The sequence below is a fragment of the Nicotiana tomentosiformis genome, chromosome 10 (assembly GCF_000390325.3).
Source record: "Nicotiana tomentosiformis chromosome 10, ASM39032v3, whole genome shotgun sequence".
Classification (NCBI taxonomy): domain Eukaryota; kingdom Viridiplantae; phylum Streptophyta; class Magnoliopsida; order Solanales; family Solanaceae; genus Nicotiana; species Nicotiana tomentosiformis.
The window spans coordinates 63,455,978-63,467,776 of NC_090821.1; positions in this window are offsets into that span (position 1 = coordinate 63,455,978).

Here is an 11,799-nt window from a genome sequence, read left to right on the forward strand (position 1 = left end):
AATTTAGCCGCCAAAATTTTACTTATACACCACATTCTTTTTCTTTGTGTTTCATAATTTCTCGAACTCCTGATTTGTATCTTTGTTTTCCATTCTTTCTCTAGTTCTCTTCAAATACAAAACCTTTTCCTTCTTCTTTTTCAATGACTTCTTCATCTAAGCGTCCTGGTTTTACAAAGAACAAGAACAAAATCAAGGACTTTGTTATTCCAACGATGGGTTCCATCATCCCAAGAAAACTTAGTACCACAAAGGACCTTGAAAAGAAATTTTCTACTATTAACCCTCATATATGGACCGTTAGTAAGTACCCTTCTTCCATTCGTCTTTTCAGTATTCCTGCTTTAAAGGAAGACTGTCACTGCCATGAGTTGGATATCATCGCTCATGATCTATTGGAGCGAGTGACCTTTCCCAAGGAAGATTTTACATACTTTTACACGTATCCCTTTACTTTGGATGCGTTTTCTTTGAGTGGAGAGCTTGATTCCGTTGCGGAGTTTTGCCTTCTCTACCAATTGTGTTTAGCACAGGTAAGTCCTTCAGTGTGGAGGACGGTCGCTTGTCTTCGACGCTTGTGCCAGGAAACTGGAGAGGAGCTAACCTTAGCTCATATGATGAATCTCCATTCCCCCAAACTCCCCCAAACTCTTCCGCAGGGGAATGATAAACCTCTGCAAGCGTGCCCACCATACTTTGCTGTCTAGCATGGATGATGACAATGACCGCGGGTGGATGGAACGGTTCGTTGTAGTTGCCACCAACGACATCATTTCGACAACGGCTTCATCCTTTCCGGCCGCTTATAACCGCACTCGTAAGTTCTTTGTTTTGTATTTCTTTTTACTAGATATGCCTTTGTGGTCGTATCAACTCTTCACCCTTCGCATGTTTCAGCAATTCGATGGATCCACCGGTGGTAGAAGGTTTGAACTGGTGGGTTCAGAAGATCTTGGATGTCACAATGCCTGAAACTCGCTTGTGGAAAGAACTGGCCCTTAAATACGGGTGGAAGGCCAAAAATTATGGTAATTTTATTTTACCTTGCTTCCATTTTTTGTATATGAAGCACTTGGCTGAACTCTTCTGACTTGTTCATGGAATTAGGTCTACCTGCGGGCTCTGTTGTTGTCCCCGAGGAGGACGTTTTGGTTGATCCTGCTGATACAGCGAGGCTGCTTTAGGAAACACTTACTCGAACAGGTATCTTCGGGCATGTTTCGGGTTCCAACACTTCTTTACAGAGTCCCTGGCCGAAGGATAAGCAAATAAAGAGAAGGCGTTCCTCCGCGGCCGGGGAAAAGAATAAGAGGGCAAAGACTAATGCCTCCGAGTCATCTCTGGTGGCGTTGACGACTGGTCCTTCTTCCGGTCTGGTTATAGACACCGTGATGATTGATGATGACGAAGAAGCTAGTGATGAGGGAGCTTCTCTTCATAGAAGGCAACGATCCTCATCATCTCAACAGGATGCCCGACCTGTTGGGATAGTTACACCAACTGAAGACGATGTTTCTGCACTTTGGGGAGAATCTAATTTAGTAGAAAACGCCAACTCTCGTTCTCGGCCCCCAATTGTTGTAACCGGTGCTGCGGAATTGAGTACCGGGTCCTTGCCGTCTTTGGTTGGCGAGCATCCAACAACCAGCACTGCATTTGATGCAGCTGCTTCTCATTCTTCAACTCCATCAGCTTCATCTTCACATTCACCAATACCAGCAACTGCTACATCACTTCCATATTCATCCACTCTTCCACCAACAGTTGCTACATCACCTCCATCGGCCGCACCTGATCATGAAAAAAGTGTTCATCTTCCACAGTCCCCAGTTCATGGGCATTTGGGGCAAAATTATGCTGCCCTTTCTGAAGATCCACAAAGGATAAGGAACATTACTCTTTCGGTCTCTACCGGATGCAATTTGCTATCCCGGCCGGTGAAGCTTGCTAATTATCTGAAGCCTTTGGCTTTAGAAAAAAGACTGAAAAAAGATTCAGGCACTCTCGGGGGAGTGCTTGTTGAACAATGCCATGCATAACGCCGCAACGGTACGTCCTTTTCTTCCTTCATTACTTCTTCTACTTTTGTATGAATGTATTCTAAGTTTTACTTCTTCTTATCTTGTAGGCCAATTTTTTTGCTTCTGAGGGCCTCAAACGTTGATTCGCGAAAAGGAAGAACTTACTACTGAACGGAATCAGCTTTTAGTGGAACGAGAACAAATTGTTCTCCGCCTCTCGGAACTGGAAACCAAAGCTACTGAGGTCGTTGTTTTGGAGGCTCATTTGCAACAAAGCGATCAGGAAGTGGTAACCCTTAGCCGAGAAATTGGCCCGCTGAGGGTTAGATTTGATGAAGACAAGGTCAAATGAGCTGAAGTTCAGGACATCGTTCTTGCTGCAACCGAGCACGAGGTTGCTGTTGTCGAAAAAGTAATCAACTTAAAAGTAGCCTTGAACTCCATAATCGAAGAGCTCGCTGCTATGGGGGCGAAACACACCCAACTAAAAGAAAAGTACAAGAAAATTATCGAGCATAACATGCTCTTTAGTTCAACTTCTCACGACCTTGACAAGAATAACTGTGTGACTTTTAGGCGAAAGAGTGTCAGTTGATCACTCTTTGGACAAGAATAACTGTGTGACTGACTACTAGACTTACTAGTGAGGTAATAAGCAGGCAAATCACGTGATAATGCTTAACAAAGGTTAATAAACTGCATACATATTATGACCACTAACCTTATCATTAAGTGTGATGAATTTTTAATAACAAATGGTGATGTATTCATGACAATGTAGATCAAAATAAATAGTTGTGAAATAATCAAAAGGCAAATTCAAATTTAAAACAAAAAGTTCTTATATGTTATAAAAATTTTAAAAAGAAAATAACCATCTTTTGTCATCCATTTTTAAAAGAATTTAATAGAGATCATGTTTTTTAAAAAAAGAATAAACATTATTTGAAATATAGAATTTCAAAGCTTTTAAATAGGAAAGAAGCACAAATTACTCGATTGAGACATATTAATTACTAGTAATAATATTTTTTCAGGACGTACATTAAGAAATATTTTTTTTTTAAAATTTGATCCTATTAAATATTTAATAACTTATGATTTTACATTTTGTTCCTTCTTTTATTTTATTTTATCACTTAAAATTATTGTAAGTTTACTTACTACATATATTTCAAAATCCAAACACTTATAATCTGTTTGGCCAAACTAGAAAAATTAGCTTATTTTGAGAAGTACTTTTTTCAAAAGTGCTTTTCACAAAAGTATTTTTAGAGAAAAACAGTTTGTGTTTGACTAATCAATTAAAAAAATACGTTTGAAAAATAATTTGTGTTTGACTAAACTTTTTAAAAAGTGCTTTTAAGTGTCATGTAACGACCTGACCGGTCATTTTGTGTATTTGAGCCCCTGTGTTGAAGTTTTCCGCATGTGTATTTATGGTTTTATGACTTGCAGGGATGGTTGGTTTTGTTTCGGGAAAGTTTTGATTTGGACCATTTGGTTCTTAGTTTAGAAGCTTAAGTTAGAAATATTGATCTAGGTTTGACTTTTGTGAAAATGACTCAGGAACGGTATTTTTATGGCTTCTATAGGTTCGTATCGTGATTTTGGACTTAGGCGTATGTCCGAAATTGAATTCGGAGATCCCTATGTTGATTTGACTTGTTTCGTCGAAAGTTGGCAATTTGAGGTTTAAAAATTTCCTTAGGTTTGACCGTAGGTTTACTTATTGGCTATCATGTTAATTTGGTTTTGAGACGTGGAATATGTCTATTTTTTTATTTGGAACTTGTCTGCAAAATTTGGTGTCATTTTGAGTTGGTTTGATAGGATTCAGATGTTTGGTTGTGATTCTAGAGGTTCTTGGGTTTTCCTTTTGAATTTCAAGCGTTTTGACGTCCAATTCGTTGTTTCGTGTGTTATTTTGGTATTTTGATCGTGCGAGCGAGTTCATAGAATATTTTTAGACTTGTGTAGATGTTTGGTGTGGAGCCTCGAGGGCTCGGGTGAGTTTCAGATATGTTTCGGATTGGATTGAATTTATTTTCAGGTTGCTGGTGTGCTGGTGCTCCAGTTATCGCAATTGCGAGCACCAGCATCGCACTTGCGAACATGGTAGGGGGTTTCAAGTTGTCACGACCTCCCACCGTCGGGACCGTGATGGCGCCTAGCATTTCACTTGCTAGGCAAGCCAACGTTAGAGAGTCATTAAACCAATTCTTATCCCATTTAGTAAATAACAGCAAGTTAGTGAATATAATGAGTGCGGAAATAATATAAAAACTGCATTTAATTATTACCATCCGGATCTGGAGTCACAATTCACAAGCATTCTAGAATTTACTATAAGTAATAGTCTGAAAGGAATATAATTGTTTGAATGAAAGAAACAGTAGAACATAAAAGATAGATGGGGATTTTAAGGTCTGTGAACACCGACAGATCTATCTTGAGTCTCCGGATAACGGTCCAATAGCAAAAGTCTCGATCAACCCGAGCCGATACCAAAATCTACACAGAAAGTGCAAAGTGCAGTATCAGTACAACCGACCCCATGACTTGTAAGTGTCGAGCCTAACCTCGATGAAGTAGTGACGAGGCTAAGGCAATGCACATATAAATCAACCTGTACAATTTAACAGTGTATATACAAATAACAGTAATGAAGAATTAGACAAGAAATATCGAGAGGGGGAAATATGCTGGGGGAAATACGAAATAAAGAACCACAGCAGAATAATAACTGGAATAACTAAAATACTATGAATCAACAGGAGCACGAATACAGTAAAGGAAAAATGCACGGCATTACCCTTCGTGCTTTTACTCTCAATCTCACCATAAAATCAATAGAAACGACACGACATCACCCTTCGTGCATTAACTCTCATATCATGGCACGACATTAGCCTTCGTGCTTTTACACTCACAATACGGCACAGCATCACCTTTCGTGTATTAACACTCATAATATGGCACGACATCACCCTTCGTGCATTAACACTCACAATATGTCACTGCATCACCCTTCATGCATTAACACTCACAATATGGTACGACATCACCCTTCGTGCATTAATACCCTCCCTTATCATAATGCAATACATAAATAACAACATGGAGATAGAATAATAAGTACAAACTTTACTTCAACATTTGGTTCCACAATATCAATCTCAACTTTGAAATAAATACTCAACTACCACCAGAAAATTCGTAAATATGATAAGAACGATCAATTTGACAACACTAGTATAAACACGTAGCAATTAGGCATAGGAAAGAGACAATATAGGAAAACAGAAGAAACATAAAACACAGGTAAATTGGCGGCGCATAAGTACTCGTCACCTCGCATATACGCCGCTCATATGAATTTCACATAGCAAATAGAGTAAGGTTCCTAATTCCCTCAAGTCAAAGTTAGACACAACACTTACCTTGCTCCGAATGCCACTTAATTCTCAATCTCAACTTTTCCTCTAGAATTCTCCTCCAAACCACTCGTATCTATTCAAAAATGACTCAATAATATTAAATATTACTAAAGGAATCAATTACATTGTATAAAATAAATTTCCCAAATTTTCCTCCAAAAAGTATCGACCTTGGGCCCTCTTGGTCAAAATCCAAGGTTCGGACCAAAATTCATTTACCCATTCACCCCCGAACCCGGATATATAATTGGTTTTGGAATCCGACCTCAAATTGAGGTCTAAATCCCCAAATTTTTGAAATCCCTAGTTTTTACCCAAACCCCAAATTCTACCATAAAAACTCTAGATTTTAGGTTGATAATTCATGAAATGTAATGGGTAATTGAAAGAAAATAGTTTAGAATTACTTACCAACACTTTAGGGAAGAAAATGACTCTTGAAAATCGCCTTTCACCGTTTGGTTTTTGAGAAAATGATTTTTTTTAGCTAAATCCCATGTTTGGATTCTATTAAGTGCTGGGCGACAGTGTTCATCGCGATCGCGTGAAAACTGTCATGTTCGCGAAGAGCAGCCTCCTAAGGACTTACGCGATCGCGGATGGCTCTACGCGTTCACGAAGGTTTAGCCCGCCTTACCTTCGTGTTCGCGTGAAAGGGCTCACGTTCGCATAGAGCTTTCCCAGATCCCCTGCCCAGCCTAGCTAAAGTTATGCGTTCGCGTTCGACAAGTCGCGTTTGCGTGGAGCAACTCCCCCCAATGCTCCGCGTTCGTGGCCATAGTCTCGCGTTCGCGTAGAGTAAATCATCCCCCAACCCAGTTTCCCCTTCGCGATCGTGAGAGTGACTACGTGATCGCGAAGCACAACATAGCAGACACTAGAAATAACAAAAATACCAGATTTTTCTTAAGTCCAAAACATCATGTGGCCTATCCGAAACTCATCCAAGCCCTCGGGACTCCAAACCAAACATGCACATAAGTCTAAAAACATCATACGAACCTGCTCGCGCGATCAAATTATCAAAATAACACCTAGAACTACGAATTTAGTACCAAATCAAATAAAATTCTCAAGAACACTTTAAAATTTCTAACTTTTCAACTGGACGTCCGAATCACGTCAAATCAACTCCGTTTCTCACCAAATTTCACAAACAAGTATTAAATATTATAATGAACTTGTACCGGGATCTGGAACCAAAATACAGACCCGATACTAACAATGCCAAACACCAATCAATTCTTAAAAATAAATAATTTTCAGACTTTTAATTTTCATCAAAAATTCATAACTCGAGCGAGGGACCTCCGAATTCGATTACGAGCATACACCGAGGTCCCATAATTCGTTATGGACCCACCGGGATCTTTAAAATATAGATCCGGGCTCGTTTACTAAAAATATTGACTGAAGTCAACTAAAATTGACTTTAAAAAAAAATTCTTATTTTCATCAATTTTCAACATAAAAGTTTTTTGGAAACACGCCCGGACTGCGTACGCAAATCGAGATGGGTAAAAATGAGTTTTTTAAGGGCCAAGAGCGCAGAATCGAGTTTTAAAATATAAGATGACCATTTGGGTCATCACACAAGTATCGCATTTGCGACACCTTGTTTGCATTTGCGAAGTAAGGCTTGGGCTGGGTAAGGTCGCATTTGCGGAAGGGGCTGACTTCGCATTTGCGACACTTCCATCAGCTGTTAGGCACCATATTTGTGAGCTATTCTTCACATTTGCGAGGGTTCACAATTGCAAACCCAGGGTCGCAATTGCGACTTCTACACCTGAACAAAAGGGCGGGGAAGACGAGATTTAGTCTCATTTTTATATTTTAGTACCCTAGACTCGGTATGAGGTAATTTGGAGAGGGAATTTTCACATACAACCATTGTGTAAGTGAGTTTGATCAATTTTTCATTATATTACATGATTATGTATGAGATTTAACATCAAATTCATGAGAATCTAAGAGAATATTTGGGTATTTTTGTTTATGTTTTGAAAAATAAAAAATTGGGATTTGAGAGTCGAGTTGGACTCGGATTTGAAGACAAAACACATATAGACTCACGGGGTTATGAGTAATCGAGATCTACCCTTGGACTCGGGTTTTGACCGGGCGGGATCGGGTTGACTTTTGGGAATTGTATAAAGATCTTACCGTTATTAGTTGAAATTAGTTTCTCTTGCATTGTTTGATCATATTAAGTTATTTTTTGTTAGATTTGAGTCATGCGGAGGTGAATTTTAAAGAAAAAGCTATTTTAGAGTGTTGATTTGGCCTAGTTGAGGTAAGTATCTTGCTGAACTTTTTTTGTGGGAAAACTACCCCTTAGGATTGGGTTTGATTATACTATTTGAATTATGTGTAAGACGGGTACATGAGGTGACGAGTGTGTACACAAGCTTATATGTAAAAATTGACCGATTTAGACTCTTAGGTTACTTATAAATATTTAATTGAAGTTGTTATCATTTGTTCTATCTTTCGTTGTCAAGTTTATTTTTACATGCTTTAATTGAAGTTGCTATTACATGTTCTATTTTTCTTTATCGAGGTTACTCTTATATGCATTTAGTAGTAGTGTTATTACATGATGTTCATATATTGTTGAGTTATTCTTATGCATTTATTAGTAGTTGTCATTTCATGCTATCTCTTTTATTGTTGAACCTATGTTATGCAGTTAAATTGAAGTTGCCATTTCATGGAAATACTTTTCATTGTTTGGCTCATGGTGGTAGTTTGTTGTTGGGAGCTATTAACACGTTTTATGGTTGAAGTTGTTGATTATTGGAATACCTTTCCTTGTTGAGTTATTTTCTAATTTATTTTATTGTTATTGAGATTCTTGTGCATATTATGATTGAGTTGTGGGCTATGTGTTATGGTGACATTGGTATTGTTTATTTTGACAAATGTTGTGGCATATGAGCACGTGTGGTGTGAGTTGATTATTGTGTTGTGATATTGATGTGCATGCGACGGTATAAGGGTGGGGATTGATGCGCATGCGGCGAGATAAGATGGGATTTATACGTGTGTTGCTAGTAAGGAAATTTCTTGAAGCCACGCGGTGAGATAAGGGGGCTAAAGCGCGTGAAGCTATTTCGGGAAAATATTTTTTTAAAATATATGTAAGGCTCATGCGGCGATATAAGGAAGATTGTGATTATGATTCGTGAAATGTGAATATGAGGTGTGGTACCTCGGTGTGATTCTTGTTGTACATTTTATATTGAAAATGCTTGTTGATTTGAACGGTTATTGATTTTGTTTCCTTATTTCATTCCATTCGTATTTTTATTGTAATTGGTTACTTGTTGTCTTTATCATATGTACTCTCTCTTTATTGTCATTTTTTGCTTTCATTTCCGTTGTTAGCCTTGCATTGATAAATTGCTTTATTGCCATTTACTTGCCTTTACTTTCCCGTTATTAGATTATATTAATATTTTGCATAGGTTTGTATGTCTAGTAGGTATCTTGACCTGACCTCGTCACTACTCTACCGAGGTTAGGCTACCCTTGTGGTGTATTCATGCTACGCTTCTGCACATTTGTGCAGATCCAGGTACTTTTGCTCGTGCTGATGCCATTGAGATGATTTAGACGCTTCAGAGACTTCAAGGTATACTTGTTTGACGCTCGCAGGCCTCGGAGTCACAACGGCGGCTTCGGTCGCCGGTTCCCCTGTCATCAGGTCACCATTTTCTTGACCTTTCGGCACTGGGTAGGCGTTAACCCCATACATGGTCTTAAGACTTTGCGGATGTCACGCCCCGAAATCGAGGAGCGCGACCAGCGCTCAACCGAGTGAACCCGGTCGAGCAAGCCTGTTATATATTCCTTCTACCCAAACTCATTCATGAAGTAAGAGGAGATGTACTCCATTAATCAAACACTGAAAAGATTTCATTAATAACTTCCATTTTATTCCCATTAGCAGCTACATTTATAATGTCCAAAATATTAGTACAAGTTTATAGATATAATGAAAAACATATTTTCCAAATACCAACATTTCTAGTTTAATCCCCAACATCAAATACTACCCACAACCTATCTACGGAGCCTCTAAGTACAATAGAAGAGAAATATGGAAAAGTCGGTAACAAGGCCCCGGCTATACCTCAACCACAAAGTATATGAGAAATAAAAGATACATGGCCCCGAAATAAAGTGGGGCTCACCAAATTAGCTGAAAAGAGTGTACTACTATCACTGATCAATGCTGCCTGTTGTAGAACCACTTGCATCCATTAAAGATGCAGCGCCCCCGACAAAAGGGGCGTTAGTACCGTCGAATAGCACTAGTATGTATAGCTAAAAGTCCTCTTTCAAAATAGAATGCCCATATAAGAAAATACAACACATAGAAACTGCAAGCCACAATCAACAATATCCAAATGTCCAGTTAAAACATAATAGTTTTCAAAATACGAACTTCATATACAATTTTGGTTGGGAGTTCATTAGCATTGATATACCACCGTCTTTGTTAGCACGGAGTCTGATCATGCCCGATCGGCTAGGCAATCTCCCCACGAACAATGTGGTTTGACATATGACGTGAAAGAAAGTTGTTACCAAGAGTAGTACTACCATGTGCGCAACATGGTGTCCGATCTCTACCCGATCAGCTAGGCCGCCTTCCAATATATGACGTGTGGGTTGACTTTTCCAATCTACAATTATTACAGTTTCTTTCCGATTAAGGGGAATAATATCACAATTTTATCAATATTTCAATTCCATCCCAAATAAGGGGAATAATCATAATCCACCCCTACACCGGCATGTGTAGTTTCAGGTGTGGGCTTTATGACCCACCCTTCCTCGGTTTTGCTAATGATGCTCCCAAAATATTTTTAATTTAATTTGCACACAGAGGTAATATAAATATAATTTTACTCACCTCAATATTTTTTACATTGTATAAATTCTCATTAGTATTTTCAGTCATTCACAACGACAATATTTCCTTGGCTCATTTGGCCATTCACAAGATTCTTTATTCCTGGCACGATGATCGTATTTCATATCCCACACTTTAACCTCTTTCAAATTCAAATATCAACATATAGAATATTCCAGAAATCACAACTTTAAGTTCATTAGAAATGAACAATTTAAGCACAATAGATTTTTTTCCGAGAAATAGAGTAAAATAATTGGCAATTGATGCGCAAGTTAAATTCATCAACAAGTAACACACCATTTATTCTTAAAATACTTTTTCCCAAAAAGGACAATATACAATTTTCATTCACGAATATGTAAGAACGCAAAATACATTAAAAATACTCACAAAGCATAGCATTAGTTGAAACAACCACATATGGGCATGACTTGAGTACATAAGCTTTTAGGCAAATTCTATTTTCGAAGTCAATTTTGGAATAGTTGAATCAAAGCTCATTTCATAATCTTTCTCACATCATCTTACTTCATTTGGAACCATTAGCCATACGTATAACCTTCATTCTTGGCACATTGGCCACACTCTATATCTCCAATTCACTTATTTCATTTTCAAGCATCATTATAGATTATCAGCAAAAAGACATTTCCAAATCAAGACTTTAGGTACACATATGAGCAATTAAGAGTCTTAAGCATATTGAGTTTTTCTCACATAATTTGGCATACTAGCTTTCATTTGAAACACGACTCAAAACCATAACATTTTAATACACAAATCATTCTCGAACACATTCCCGAAGGATAACATAATGTGATAGGAACATTCAGAACAAGTTTTGATTACACAATTCTCGACACTTTGCTTATTCAGGACAATCAAATTTATTGGGAACAACTCAGAACATAGAATAAAGAACTTGAGACAACCATACTTGGAAATTGCGGGAACATCATGAAATTCAATTCTAAGAGAGAAAAGTTAGCCAACATACCTCACTTTGAGCTTTTCTTAAATTACTACAACGTTCCAGAAATTCTAGCAATCCCAATCTATTTTGAGACATAACAAAATTGAACACAAATTAAGAAGATATTCATGGTTTCAGCTCATTTGAGCATTTCATCAAATACTTGGTGTGCAAATTTGACTACAAGGTTCTTTTACAAGATTTCCTTCATTCCACAACCTAATCTTTACTTATTTGAGCTCAACAATCTTCCCACAAACCTTAATTAGTACAAGCATGTATAAATAATACTCTTAAACTCAAGAATCATACTCCACATCATCCATCTTTTACCCCAAACTCGAAATTGAAGACTAGATGAATCTTACCTCTTAGATGAAGATCTTGTGATTAGCTTCCTTGATTCTTGAAGATTGGTGCAAGATTGGATGATTAGAA